Below are 14,865 nucleotides of genomic sequence, written 5' to 3' on the forward strand. Positions count from 1 at the left end.
ACCAGATTAGTGCCGGTGCCCCCTCGCGTTCCTTTGTGTTCCCCCTTGACGCGGCTGGCGAACAGAAGAAAGCGGGGAGAGCAGGGGCGTAGCCAGGGGGGGGGGGGAGGCGGGGTTGAGGGGTTCAAAGCCCCTCCGCGTATATATACACGCACACATACAAAGGCACGCACGAACATACAGATATAAAGTATGGCTGAACCTACCCCCCCCCCCTTCCCCCCGAAAAACATTTCTGGATACGCCCCTGGGGAGAGCACGAAAGAACGTGGGGAACATGACTTTATGTCCTCCCCTGCACTGACGCTCTCTAACAGGGGCGTACATTATGTATTTACGTGCGTGCGTTTGTATGTGTGTGTGTATATATACACATACAAAATTGAAAAATTTCGGGGGGTTTGAACCCCGAACCCTTGGCTACGCCCCTGCTCTCTAATGAGATAAAAAGTCACGGTGGCCGCCATCTTGAGGTACCCAGCGCAGAGAACCTGTGACGTCACGTGAAAACTATGCATAGTGTAATGAATGCAAATAATTCAAGAGTGCCAGCCTCCCTTACCGCAAGGATCCCGACTGTGTCGCTGCCTGAGTACCGGCAACTGCCGCCGGCGGCGCTGGCGGCACGAACACGGGCCAATAGTAGAGTCGTCCATTGCAGTCGTCCGGTGCCTCGTCGTAGTCGAAGGCGCTGAAGTCGGTGCAGGAAGAGGGGGATGAAGCCGAGGGGGTGGCCAGACGGCGATCGGGTTCCCGCGTCCTCGTGGTGGCGTTGGATCCTTGCCTTTCCGCGACAAACCTACGGGTCCTGCACAAAATAAACGAAAAATTCTGCGCTAATGTCGTCCTTGTGTAGATCATGGTGTAGTTCCAAATGATGCGCTTAATGCAACTCCACTATCGTGAAACCCGAGGAAGTGCGCAGCACGGACAACCCAGCCATTTCCTTGGCAATCGCGCGCTTGCCAAGGCGGTGGCGCCTTCTCTTGAGCGGCGCGGGTATAAGCAGGATGTTTCAGAATCTTGCGCGGCGCGGGTACAAGCCGGATGTTTCAGGAGCATTTTCCGCAATATTAGGCAAATTGTTGCAACTAATTCTTGGTTATTTCGGTAGTTTATATTATTTTAGACCTTAGCTTATTTTGCAATGGTTTCGAGCATTGTTAGTGTTTTTTTAGACCCGCATTGACCACTGTGTGACCATGCGACATGAGACAGAGGATGGACGACAAGCCGGTCCTTTAAAGTGCTACGACAAGTCAGGTCCCTAAAGTGCTATCCATGTATACTTCTCATCATTCCCATGCTGGCTGAAGCGCCACTGGTTGCAGCTCCCGTAGACACTAGCGCCAGAATTTCCTCTAGTGTACCAATATGAAAATGACTGCAACCACATCCCACGTTTGTCAGGTTAGTTCCGGATTATACGCCACTTCCGGTCCATCGTGAAAGAGGGTGGACACGGGAGAAGAGAACGAGAAAACGCAAACGCAAAATGATGAACGCTTACCAACCTGAACTTTGTCTAGTTCTATTTTTTTCCTGAATAAAGTTTCTTCCTCCTTCTGCTCTAAACTTCCGGTCCGTCATGTGGTCTACGTGCACACACTTCCGGCCTTCAAAGCACTTCCGTTTTCTATTTCCGCTCTTATGCGTCTCTTCCGGTTGTAGTTTCCTCACTATCGGTGAGAGAATAGCGGAGGAAGGCCTTTACTCGAGGGAAGTTGAATTAGTTCAGACATTATCACCTCAAAAAGTCACAGTTTCGCCGCAAGGCCGAAGCAGTTAATGAACACGATAGCAACAAATTGGGATGTTATACGAAGCAAGGCTAGCAGATAACTATCACCCAACCTGGCCTAGAGCCACAAAATCCGTGCGTTAGGAAACGCGACCGCTGCAGCGAGCTTCGTGCTGTCTGTCGCTTCAACGCAAAGACAGCGGTGAGGACAGCACGTGCAAAGGTATGAACCGTCTGCTGATCGCCTGTAAAGATGAAGAGCGCGCGATCGCGTCCGGACGAACAAATCACGGAGTCAACCGGAGCCACACAGCCAGACCATATTTACGCAGGGGTCAGGACAAACTATTAAAGACGATAGTCTTTCTTGGGGAACTTAAACGCAGAAATTTTGGTCTGTCTTTCTGTTTGTCAGCAGACTCGGCACGTCACCCGATTCAGCCACCAGGCCAAAGTTGAACCACTTGCTTACCGCCCACCCTTCTTGAACTGGTGCGGCTGTTCATACTTGTGAACGTTGTCGATCAAAAAGTAAATATTACGCATATCTGAGGCGCAACATAATTAGGTAAGTATTAGGTGGTGTATTCCTTTAATAGAAAATACACAGATACGCAATTTTTAAGACCCTAGTTTCTTAAGCTGCGCTGAAAATGCGACTGCGCTGAAACTTGCCTTCCTCCGTGCCCTCTGCACAAGCATGTTCTGTTTCGGTTTCGGTTCAGTATTGCATTTTACGAATAACAGGGGGCGCCGCTCTGGCATTCCTGTTTTACCCAGGCGACGTGTAAAAAGAGAGTTTGTAGAGAGTACTCGTTGAGTGCGGACGTTTCTTCTCCTTCGGCGCATCGTGCCAAACAGCGTCTTCGGGCTGGCCGGCGTCCCCACCGGTCGCGTTGGTCACCGCCGGTCTTCGCCTGCCGCTGCGCCGGGACTACCAGCCCGCAACACAGCACTCATGTTTCCCGACGTACTGCCAGATGGCGTCCATATCTCACGCAGCGCCTCTTCTATCGTCTTTAGACGACATTTGCAGCGAAGCACGCAGATACACGGCCAATTTTTACTCCAAAAGCATATATGACGCGATTACACAAACCAAACGAACAAATGGCCTGGGTATTCAAGTCTAAAGTTCTCTACGATTGTCATCAAACAGTAGTGACGCAATCACTATTAATGGCACCAGCGTGTACCTTACAACACAATTGGGAACGTCCTAGGATAACTACCAGCGGTCAACAGCCCAGTGGCGTACCAACTCGTTCGCGAGTGGGAGGGCTGGCGTCGCTCACTCTGTCCGCCGTATATATAAATAAATAAATAAATAAATATATATATATCAAAAAGTCAAATTCTCAGCAAGTGCCCCCCCCCCCCCGAAAAAAATTTCTGGCTACGGGCCTGTATCACACCAAGACATTTTACAATCTCTACTTTTGTTAATTTTAAGGGCTTCTTTTTCTTTGTTAGATACAATATTAATGGGAACTAACAGACAATAATGCGCAGGAAAGTATAGGGGGTGTTATTTGTAATAATTGGGATATAAATGTGAAGAAAGTAAAGTGGACGAAAATATAACTTGCCGCCGGCAGGGACCGAACCTGCGACCTTCGAATAACGCGTCCGATGCTCTACCACTGAGCTACGGCGGCGGTCATCTCCCCGTCCACTTTATAGGGTATATATGTGAGTTTCAAACCTAGGAGTGTTAGTCAGCGCCGATCGCAGCCATGGCGGCGAGTGTGGAACACTCTTTTTCTGCCTTTTTGGCGACACGTAGCACATGATCTTACTACGATCTGGAAGCCGACCAATAATCCCTCGCATACTACGAAAAGGCAACAAGTCTGCCAGAACGAGACGATATATATATATATATATATATATATATATATATATATATATATATATATATATATATATTGCGGCGAAGCAATTGGTACTGTTTAACGGTTGCGCTCTCCAGCGGCTCCTAGTGTCGATAAGGGCAGATGCGCGAACATGTCCGCAAACACGTCTATGACATTCGATGGACTTCGCTGAGGGCTTTTACAGTTCGATAGCGTCGCAGCCCTTGCCTCGTGGACTGCGACGACTAGTTTTCCTGCTCTCGTGCGACAGAACGTGGCCGCATTGGTGACAGTGAGCGACGTCGTGGAGACGGAGAGCGGCGAGTGGATGGGGCTGGGCGTGACGTCGGTGACATAGGCGGGTCGTAGAATGCACGGCTGGATTGGCTGGTGGTGGGTGACGCGACTCGAGGCGGCTGCACGCGATGGCAGTAACGTGCCACGTGACCGGCATAACCGCATGCAAAGCAGATGGGCCGATTGTCGGGTGTGCGCCATCGGTTCGCCGGGGCAGGTCCCGCCCATGTCGCAGGATGCGATTGACGGGGCGGCTGCTGAAACGACTGCATGGTGGGTTGCAGTCGGGGCCTAGGGATGACGGCAGCATACGGAGCGGGCACGCCCGCTTCGAAGGACGGAGGTCTAACGGCGGCTTCGGCGTAACTCAATGGAGCAGCCGCAGGGATTGCCTGGTGCGTCCTGGCGAGTACTTGAGCGTAACTCTGTGGCGCAGGAGTCGGAGGTTGCTGGTGGTACTCAGGCATCACCTCGGCAATTTCCTGCTCAATTGCTCGTCGGAGGGGAGGAAGAAGGGTCGTCGACGACTGCTGAACGTGCGGCGGGTGGGCGAAGGCCAGGAGAGAGAACTGGCGTGCGATTTCCTCGCGCACGAATGCCTTCACTTCTGCCAGCAGCGTGGCCTGGTCAGGTATGGCCGCCAAGCCGGCAAGCTCGTCGTCACGTGATGGAGAGCGACGGGTCATCGAACGTTGCCGGCGGAGCTCCTCGTAGCTCTGGCACAGTGTTATGACCTCGGCCACAGTGGAAGGGTTTTTGGCGAGCAACATGGTGAAGGCATCGTCGTCAATGCCCTTCACAATGTTCCGGATCTTGTCACATTCGGACATGGTGCCGTTGGCTTTCTTACACAAGTCCAGGACGTCTTCAATATAACTGGTGAAAGATTCACCGGCCTGCTGAGCTCGTTCGCGTAAGCGCTGTTCTGCTTGCAGCTTACGAACTGCAGGGCGGCCAAAAACGTTGATGACGGCGGTCTTGAAATCCGACCAAGTCGCAAAATCGGACGCGTGGTTGTTGTACCACAAGCTCGGTACTCCCGCGAGGTAGAAGACCAAGTTGCTCAACTTGCCTGCTTCGTCCCATTTGTTGGGTACGCTCACGCGCTCGTAAATTGCGAGCCAGTCCTCCACGTCGGTGCCATCGGCGCCAGTGAAGATAGGTGGATCGCGGATGCGTGGGACACCAGGACATGTGGTCGGTGTGGGAGGCGGAGTTTGCTGAGCGGCGTCTTGAGGCATGGTAGACGGCAGAGTACGGGAACGAAGCTCCAGGGGCATCGAATGGGAGCACAGCACTCTCCACCAAATTGTTAAGCTGTTTATTGGACAGCACTCGGCGACAATGAGCTATGGCGACAGTCAAGGCAAAGGCACGGGCTCCGAGCGCGAGCGGCGTTTAGAAGAGGGCGACCCACTAGGAGCCGCTGGAGAGCGCAACCGTTAAACAGTACCAATTGCTTCGCCGCAATATATATATATATATATATATATATATATATATATATATATATATATATATATATATATATATATATATATATATATATATATATGTAAATATATTAGATGACTTGCTTTTCAAAACTGTTTTAAATGAAGGAAGAATCTGCACAAACAGTTTGTGCAGGCTGGGCCGCCCTATACCGCAACAACACAGCAGTGTTTAATAACATTTTGGAAATATTACCGTGAAGTTTAAAAAGTACACCCAAATTTAACCTGATCAGCTGAGCATTGCATCAGCAAACTTTCCAGTCTTAGTTTGGCGTTGTAGATACGATGAGTATGAAGAACCTGCTATGGACTCTAGTACCTTAAATTCTCACTTAGTAAACAAAACACGTGGCTGACAAAGCAAGGTACTTCGCAGAAGTCTTCTGGATAAACCGAGTGCCAATTTCTTTACTGTTAGAGCCCTCTAATATAAAGTCTTTCTTATGAAGAAGACCAAGTTCAGTCGATTAATACTTAAGCAAACCACATTGAGCTGGTTGTGTATTGTTATAATATGATAAATGACTACGAATTTATATACTAGGTGTCGTTCCTTGCCCTCCTACTTCTCCCAGCTTGGGTGGGGGGGTGGACGGAAAAGCGGTGAAGTGGCCCTTTACTCCTCCCCTCCGGTTCCTTCAAGTAAATAGCCTACGGAAACTGTGTAAGCTCAAATTTTTCTTGAAAAAATGCGGGCGATTATAACGTTAAACTACCCCCCATTGTTTCTTTCCGTATAGGTCGTTAGCTGTTAATGATTGGTCGAAATTTTCTGGGTCATACTCACAGCACCTGCTCGTAAAACGACGCAACACATGACGCCTAAGTGATCCACCGCGTAATTACCACGTACGCATGACTATGTAAAAAAATAATAACAATGAGCTATTTTCAATACGGCGTATTGATTGTCATTGGTTCTTCGCTATTCGTCAAAAATTTTCAATATGCCATAAAATCGCCTCCACTTGTTACGCGACGTCACAAGTCTGCGAAAACTCGCGGCGTTAAAATGAAGTGTGCACAATAAGCAGCACATTACTGTTCTGGACAATAACTCTTTTTTTTTTCGGAATAGCCAGACAGTGTCTCTTTCTGGACGTAATTTAAGAAGGCTGCCCGCCAATCCCATTGGCAGCGGCTGCTTATAGTATATAGCGGGCGAGATGGATTCGTATGTGTATAATAGATACTTTGAGTTGTAGTGTAATGATGCTGAGCTGTTTTTGCGCGCGTACAACTCTCTGTGAACTCATCGTTGCTGACAAAGAAGTAAGAGAAATAAACATAATTAGGAACAGACACAATCCTTTGCAGGTAGGCAGCCTTCTTAGCCCAGAAACCGTGGTCGCTGATCATTTCTCTGGTGAGGTAGATCAAGTAACGGGGCAAACTTGAAAGCTGGGCTTCTCAATGTATGTACTCGAGTCCACTGCCTTGTTACAAGCCGCCACGATCGCTGCAGGCTACCATATGATAAGCCAAGTGAAGCAGGCCAATCGGAGACTAAAGTGGGAATCTATTTTAGCTGTCCTGGCTAGGCACAACTAAAATACTGGAAACTTCTGCACACTCATCAACTCACAGCAGCTTGAATATGGAGCAGTGGCGATGCTATTCGTTTTCAAAGAAACTGAATTTCCTGAAAAAAGGAGAGCGTTTTATCGGGCTATAAAACGTTTACTGGTTCCCGCCCATATTTGCGTCGCGGATTACTTAAATTTCAGGCCAGGCAGGACAAAATAAAATCATGACAGATTGCTGCAATGTTATAGAGCCCCTGCTGAGCGACAACCTCCTCTGCAATGCTGGAGCGCAAGACGCACAAGCGTGGAATAGGCAGCCATACGCCTATGCAACAGCCCCACCTTCTCCACACACACACACACACACACACACACACACACACGCACACACACACACACACACACACACACACACACACACACACACACACACACACACACACTGAAGCAGCAAGAATAATGTCACCTAAACATAATATTGTTATCACGGCAACAATGCCCCTACGACCGCATTTCTAGCGGTTCCCGAAAACTTCCGAAAACGCCTTTAACTCCTGCTGTACACACAGCAAGCACGCGTAGCGCGCTTCTAGGGACGCCCTTTCGTTCAGTTAGGTACGACAAGACGCAATGTTTAGGGACAACGCGGCGTTCGTTGGCAAGCGCTCGTCAGCGCCGCTAAAAAGAGCGCACCCGTTCGAAACGCCAACAGCGTCGCCAATCGCAAAGAGACTGCAAATGCCTGATCATGCCGCCGAATCAAATAAAAAACACGGGCGCAGAACTTGCACACGATCTCGGCCAGAAATTAGTCGCCATCAAAACGAACGGACCACCTGACATCATTCGGTAACTGAATAGGTCTGAGGTGGCTTGCCACAATGCATGCGGCGGTGCCCTATGTGACGTTTCATTACTACTACGCACTCTAACTAAAAGGCCACACAAGTCAAACAAGGCCGACAATATCGATCGCAATCGAACTCGATAGGAGAGCTGAATGCTCGATCGCGCTTGGCTCGTTTGTGCAAACTTAAGGGCACAAGTGAATACCGATCGAGCAAGTCACAGGGGCACGAGGAAGACAATTACCGATCGCGATCGAAGTTGAGGGGCCCTGAATTCTCGATCGCGATTGGCTAGTACTCTCAAGCATGCGTAAACGAGTCAACCGCGATCGCGAAGTGCGATCCGGATCGAAAAAGTGCACGAGCGAAGCCGTCAGTAGAGATTTCAGCGTGCCTTCAAATGAGCTCTCACCTGTAGTGCGAACCGTGAGAATCCATGAATCCCCGAGGAACTTTCAGAACTTGGGCGGACGGTTTTTTTGAAGACCCGAACAACGCTCGCACCAGCAGGATGCGCTTTTACGACAGATGCTCCAGTTGGACAAATGTAACCAGTGTATGGTGTGCACTGTCGAAGTTGGAACGGTTGGAACGCACGGAAGCTACACACAAAGCGCGCGCATTTGAACGCGAACGTCAACTCTTTGAACGCCGTTGGCGCCGCCTGGCGGCGTAAGAGCTCGCCTAACAGTCCAACCACAATGCTCGACATTTCAAGGCATTTCAAGGCACGGAGGAAAAAGTTTCAAGGAGACTGATTGGCGCCTTGCGTCTCAGAGGAGAAAGCGGAGTTGTGGGGGATACGGGCGTGGGTTAAAAGAAGGGGGCTTTGAAGAAGCGAAACAAGCGTTCATGTCTCGTGGCGCGACGCGCGCGTACCTCTGTGGCCATGATGCTGATCAACCCGTTGAGGGTCGCATTTTCTCGCGAAATCAAGTCCAAAAATGTGTAATGTTTTCATTGCTGAAGTAAATTCTTCGTGACCGTAAAGTGACAAAAAAGACATTTTTGTTGTTGCATACACATGGTTTATTCGTAGTAAAATCAAGCAAAATAAAAAAAAGAACTTTTAACAGATTTTTATAAATAAAAATTATGCATTGTATTAAACATAGCTCACATACATACAAAAATAAGCGCACCAGAGTACTTTTCCGATTAAAAATGTTCCTGCTCTAACACTAAAAACTTTTCAGCGTGTGGTAGTCTTTGAAGCATGGCTCGCCGCACACGCTATTCAGATGTCGCTCCTTGATCGTCATCGGAGTCTGAACTCGTCAAAAAATCCTTGTCTGACAAACTGAAATCCAATTAATCAGATTCCGATTCGGCACTTGGGGAATAGTCCGCATTGGAAGAATCGCTGCTCGACTCACCGGCAGCAGAGCAACCGGCGCGCGCTTCCATAGCCTAAGCGAACTGCGTCAGTGAGCGCATGGAAGAAAACTCTATGGTTGTGCACCCGTCCGGAAATCAAAATGAGTGAAAAAGCTACAGTAATCCTTCGTCTTATCGCCAACAAGACGTAGTCAGTTTTTCCGAGACCCCAAAGCTGGAAACACAATTACGGCGGCGTCGTTTGTGTAATTTAGCGCCGCACGGAAACAGATGTAATCGCGCCCCGGGGAGCAATAAACGAGAGAGTAACAAGCGGTCATCCTTTGAGAGATTAGAAACCAAACAGCCATCAGCTTTGCGGGCGCAAGAAGCGAAAACCACCCGAAGGACGAAACCGAAACCAGCCGGACCGCGTGCGCGCGTTCCGATCACGCCGCTCCGCTTTGGAAAGCAAAAAAAAAAAAAAAAAAAAAAAAAAGACGGAGAGACATCGGCGCACGGAGGTGCATCGGCGCAATAAAAAAAAATCCACGTATTCCCGAAGTGTGGCAGCACATTCCAAGAAAGAGAAATTATCGAAGAAGGCGCGCGTTTGAACCCAACCACTCCGCGGGCGCGCTCGGTTGCGCAAGCGATAGCCGGCGCGCCGTTTTGCGAAGCATAAAAAAAGCAACAACGGAGAGCCATCGGCGCATGAAAAAAAAAATCCACGTATTCCCGAAGCGTGGCAGCACATGCAAAGCAAGAAAAATAATCGAAAAAGGCGCGCACTTTAAACCAGCTGCACCGCGAACGCGCTTGGATGGGCAAGCGATAGCCGACGCGCCATTTTGGGAAGCAAAAAAAAAAAAATACAACGGAGAGACATCGGCGCATGAAAAACATTCCATATAGTCCCGAAGTGTGGCACCACAGGCCAAGCAAGAGAAATGATCGAAAAAGGCGCGCGTTTTAAAAATAAACGCTATGCCGTACATGTACGACGAAAACCATTTGGTACCAGGAAGATTCTTCCGTACATGTACGGCGAAAACCCTCACGGGGTTAATATAGCGCGAAAGTGGCATACTGCTGGATTCGATGTTTCGCAGTGCAAGGAACGAGGACAACATTGAAAGACACACACAGCGCTGAACTTAAACGTATACGTCCTAAGGAACACAGGTACAATGTAGATAGGGCTATTAGTGGACATTTGGGAATGCATTGCCGGGATTGTGTGTGCCGGCCTCTTTTTAATCACGCACGTGTACTTGCAAGAAACAAAGATAAGATAGCGCGCGAAATCATAGAAGCCCAGGAAATGTTGCAACTTGATAAAAAGTGCATCAGTGTAAGTTCGTTTTCTCTTTTGAGCAAGGAAAGTGAATTTCTCTCGCAAAACATGTGATATCGATGATGGGTCGTTCTTTCCCTTGACTGAAATTTTTCGTGTGCCTCCTCTACTCTGATCTTCCTTTTAGGGGCGAAGCTCCTTAAAGCGGCACCCGTTCGTCCCTCGTAGTCGTAGTGCGTAACCAGTCGTAACGCTAGTACCAGATCTTGACCTCCAAGGTGGTGCCGGTATAGGAGATTTCTCCTGTGCGTTGTTGAACAATAAAAAATTCACAGCGTGCGCGTTAGCTAAACGCCGACTTCTTCTGTCTCTCATTCCCATTAGCAGCCATTGTTTACCTCCAATGTAGTGCCTGGTGAGATTTCTCCTGTGCGTGATTAAACAATAAAAATTTTGTTCAAAACGCCGTTGATTGATGAAATAAACCAAGGAAAGACGCCAGGTGTTTTCTAAAAGCAAAACGAAAGAACGCCAGATGTTTCTAAAGCAAAACGAAAAGACGCCAGCTGCTTAACGAAAGACGCCAGATGTTTTCTAAAGCAATGGTTTTCTAAACAATGAAAAATCACAGCGTACATGTAAAATTAAAGTGAGCTGCAAGTCGTCATAACTCTCATCGAACCTTTAGTATAAACGCGCCCGATCTCACGTCGGTGATGATGTACAGGGCAGAATTCACGAAAGATTCACGGTTTACCGATGAACCTCCGCAGCTTCGCCCACTCATCATCATTCACTCCGTGGATATGCTGTGATTTTTTTTTTCATGATGTCAACAATTCTTGCTCCACCTTGGCAGGTACGATGCTTCAGTTAATATGATGTTGTACAGTTGCTTGGTAGCGCAGAGTGTATACGATTGCAGTTTGCGTACCTTCTAAGCACCTGTAGCGCTTGCGTGTGTTGGTTGAATAAACCTTCCTCTCTCTCTGCATGTGTAAGCCAATCAGAGATGCCGTAGCAGCCCTCTATACCAATCATAGTTCACCAATGGCGGAATTTTAGGGGCGAAGCTCCTAAAGCCGTGGGTCTGTACATGCATGTCTTTCGTGGTACGTGACCGCCTAGTTCTATGAAGGGCACTTGCGAGCAACCCACTACGCTATAAATCATCATAATTTTAGGGGCGAAGTGCACTTGCGAGGAACCCACTACGCTATACATCCTAAAGCCGTGGGTCTGTACATGCATGTCTTTCGTGGTACGTGACCGCCTAGTTCTATGTAGTGCACTTGCGAGTCTTACGAGTTGCGAGTTCTATGAAGTGAACTTGCGAGTCTTACGTCTTTCTTAATGTTGTAATGGGCGAACTTACACGGGAGTGTTACGGTTTTACCGATGATCTCCCCTCTCGAGCTTTGCCCCACTCATCATCATTCATTCCGTGAATATGGCGTGATTTTTTTTTATAATGTTCCGACTAGCACCCCAAGTCCGACTTATCATGGCTGTATGCCTGTCAGAACACATAGCGACGCACGGTGAATGAGCCTTATTTATAAGATGGCACGCACGCTTTTAAGGGGACACTAAAATGAAACAACGTTTTACGGTTTAGATTGATAAATTGTACTTTGAGAATTCTAATCTCGTTCATTTCACCATCATAGGTTTACTAATAGAGTAAAAAATCAATGTCAAAGTTTCAAGTTTAAATTTCGCTCCGCGCGTGACGTCACAGATTTCAAAGCGCTTTTTTTGTTTGTTTTTGGCGACATTGGCTCAACGAAATTTCCTGAAACTTGGCATATGGCCCACATAGAGGACAGTGAACTTCGTTTTTACCGATTAGAAACTGCTTAGGACCTAGGAGACGCCGTCACGCCGTCAAAATTTATGACGTCACAGCGTTTCGTGCGGAAATTTCAAGGTGACGTCGCCACCAGCATTTTCTTTTTGCGCGTTTTCTCGCTTACCAAGCGTCTTCTCGCGGCAAGCGTGGTGATATTGGAATTGCAATAATAATAATTGTTGGGGTTTAACGTCCCGAAACCACGATTTGATTATGAGAGACACCGTAATGCATGGAGGGCTCCGGAAATTTCGACCACCTGGAGTTATTTAACGTGCACCTAAATATAAGTACACGGGCCTCAGGAATTTTCCCCTCCATCGAAAACGCGGCCGCTGCTGTCGGGATTCGATCCCGCGACCTGCGGGTCAGCAGTCGAGCGCCATAGCGCACTAGACCACCGTGGCAGGTATATTGGAATTGTGAAAGAGTAATTTACTAATGCGAGAAAAATTGTTCTTCTCTTTAGTGTCCCTTTAAGGCGAAAGCTTTAGATGCCTTCGGCGGCGTCAATACGAGTGATGCAATAATATCATCACTTTTTGACCTCACCACATGAAGTCAGCATGACGTCACAGATCGCCAAAATTTCTGACGTCATTACGGCGGCACTACGACGTCATCACGACGTCATAGTGCTGGAACATTAAAGATTCCTGTGCAAAGCCAGTGACACAAACGTGGGCCTATATGGTAATACCAATAGTTGCTCGGAGGTATCGCGAATACAATAGCAGTTGTTGTTGCCGTGTGCTCAGGTGACAATCGTCATCTATCGCATATATAAGCACCGGGCGGAATGGTGCTCTCGTATTGCAATAAAAATTAACAGGGCCCCTTATGCATCTACTGAAGACGACTCGAAGGCGAAACCCATCTTTTTCTTTTCAGTCGATGTGTTGATCCTGCCCCGCCAGCCTTCGAAAGCTTTCTGCGCCTTACGTGCTTATGCAATGCCTCCGGGATCGGAGGCATTGCAAGCTGTCTGCACCTCACCTCCTTTCGCATTGCCTCCGTGATCGGCCCACCTTTGAGCGAGCGAAGATGTCATGAGATGACGTCGTCACGTGACATCACGTTGTGTGACGTCATAGTGGCGCCATAATGACGTCACAAAACCTAACGTGGTTTTGCAGTACCTCTAAGATAGGAGGCACCTCACCTGATTACGCATTGCCTCCGTGATCGAAGCACCTTTGATCAAGATCGTGTGATGACGTCGTCATGGCGTCAAAAATTTTGGCGATCTGTGACGTCATATGGTGACGCCATCACGTGATCATGATTTTTGCATCACTCGTCCCCGACGTCGCGGGACGCCAACGGTCAAATTTCGCGTTTAATGAGGCCTCTAAGACTCGCCTTAATAAGAATTGCTGGTGTTTAACGTCCCAAAACCACGATACGATTATGAGGGACGCCGTAGTGGACGGCTCCGGAAATTTCGACCCCCTGGGGTTCTTTAGCGTGCACCTAAATCTAAGCACACGGGCCTCAAGCATTTTTGCCTCCATCGAAAAAGCGGCCGGCATTCGATCCCGCGACCTTCGAGTCAGCAGTCGAGCCCCACAACCACAAGACCACCGCGGCGGGGTTCTCCCATAGTAGTGTACAAGTGGTACTCATGAATCATTTATCTTTTGTCCTAAAGAGCTTTTCTATAAGCCGGGGGTCTCGAACACACTGCCCGCGGACCTTTCGCTATAGCTGCCCCGCCCGCACTTGACTGTTTTCGTCCCATATGTATTTTTTTTCTTAATAAGTATATTCATGAGCTATAGATACATGACTGGTCTCAAGCATTTCTTTCGTGAAGCATCCCATGCGGTCAATATGAGTCAAAACATAGCCGTGAAGCAAAAACTATATTCCAGAGCGTAGATTTCAGTCAATCTGGAGATCGGTATCGATATGTTGTTCGAATCCGTAGCGCCAAATCCCCTTCAGAAATGACCCATATATGACATACGGGAAAGGCCACCTGTCAAATGTTAGCATACATTTTGTGCAACCCACACAAATTGGAGAGTTGGGCCAGTTGGTTTGGGTTCATGTTTTAGACAGCGCGTAAGACAAAAAACACACAGAAGAGGACTGAACAACACGAGACTCTAACTGAATGATTTATTCAAACAGTAAAAAAAAAGAGGAGGATGAAAGAACATAACATGCTCGCGCAACTTATACACTATGACAAAAGATCACTGGTCAGCAGCATCACTGAGTATTCTCGAAGTAATTCAACTCACAGTCAAGCAACGCAATGGACGGGGTCCTTATACACACATGCCACCATTTCTGCAGATAGCAAATGCTTCGGCCATCTTCCTAATGCGGAAATCACTGTGCGCCAGAGGTTGGAAGACGCTTGAGATTCGCCTCAAGAGCAGAACGCGACAGCGAAATCGGGCCCCGTTTGCACGGCCTTCTCAACCGCTAGCAGCCTGGCTTCACTTCTCGGCGAACGCCTAAACCGTGCCGCAAAGAAAGCAACGTCTGTGCGAGTTACATTGGCCGTTTGAAACTATCCTATAGGATGCCTACTACAAGTACAGCTGCGGAAGTGCCCACTACGCCATAATTCTTCTTTTTGCGAATTAGCGAAGTGTCCACTACGCCTCCGCCTACAAAGTGA

Source organism: Rhipicephalus sanguineus, chromosome 7 (genome assembly GCF_013339695.2).
Source record: "Rhipicephalus sanguineus isolate Rsan-2018 chromosome 7, BIME_Rsan_1.4, whole genome shotgun sequence".
Taxonomy (NCBI): Eukaryota; Metazoa; Arthropoda; class Arachnida; order Ixodida; family Ixodidae; genus Rhipicephalus; species Rhipicephalus sanguineus.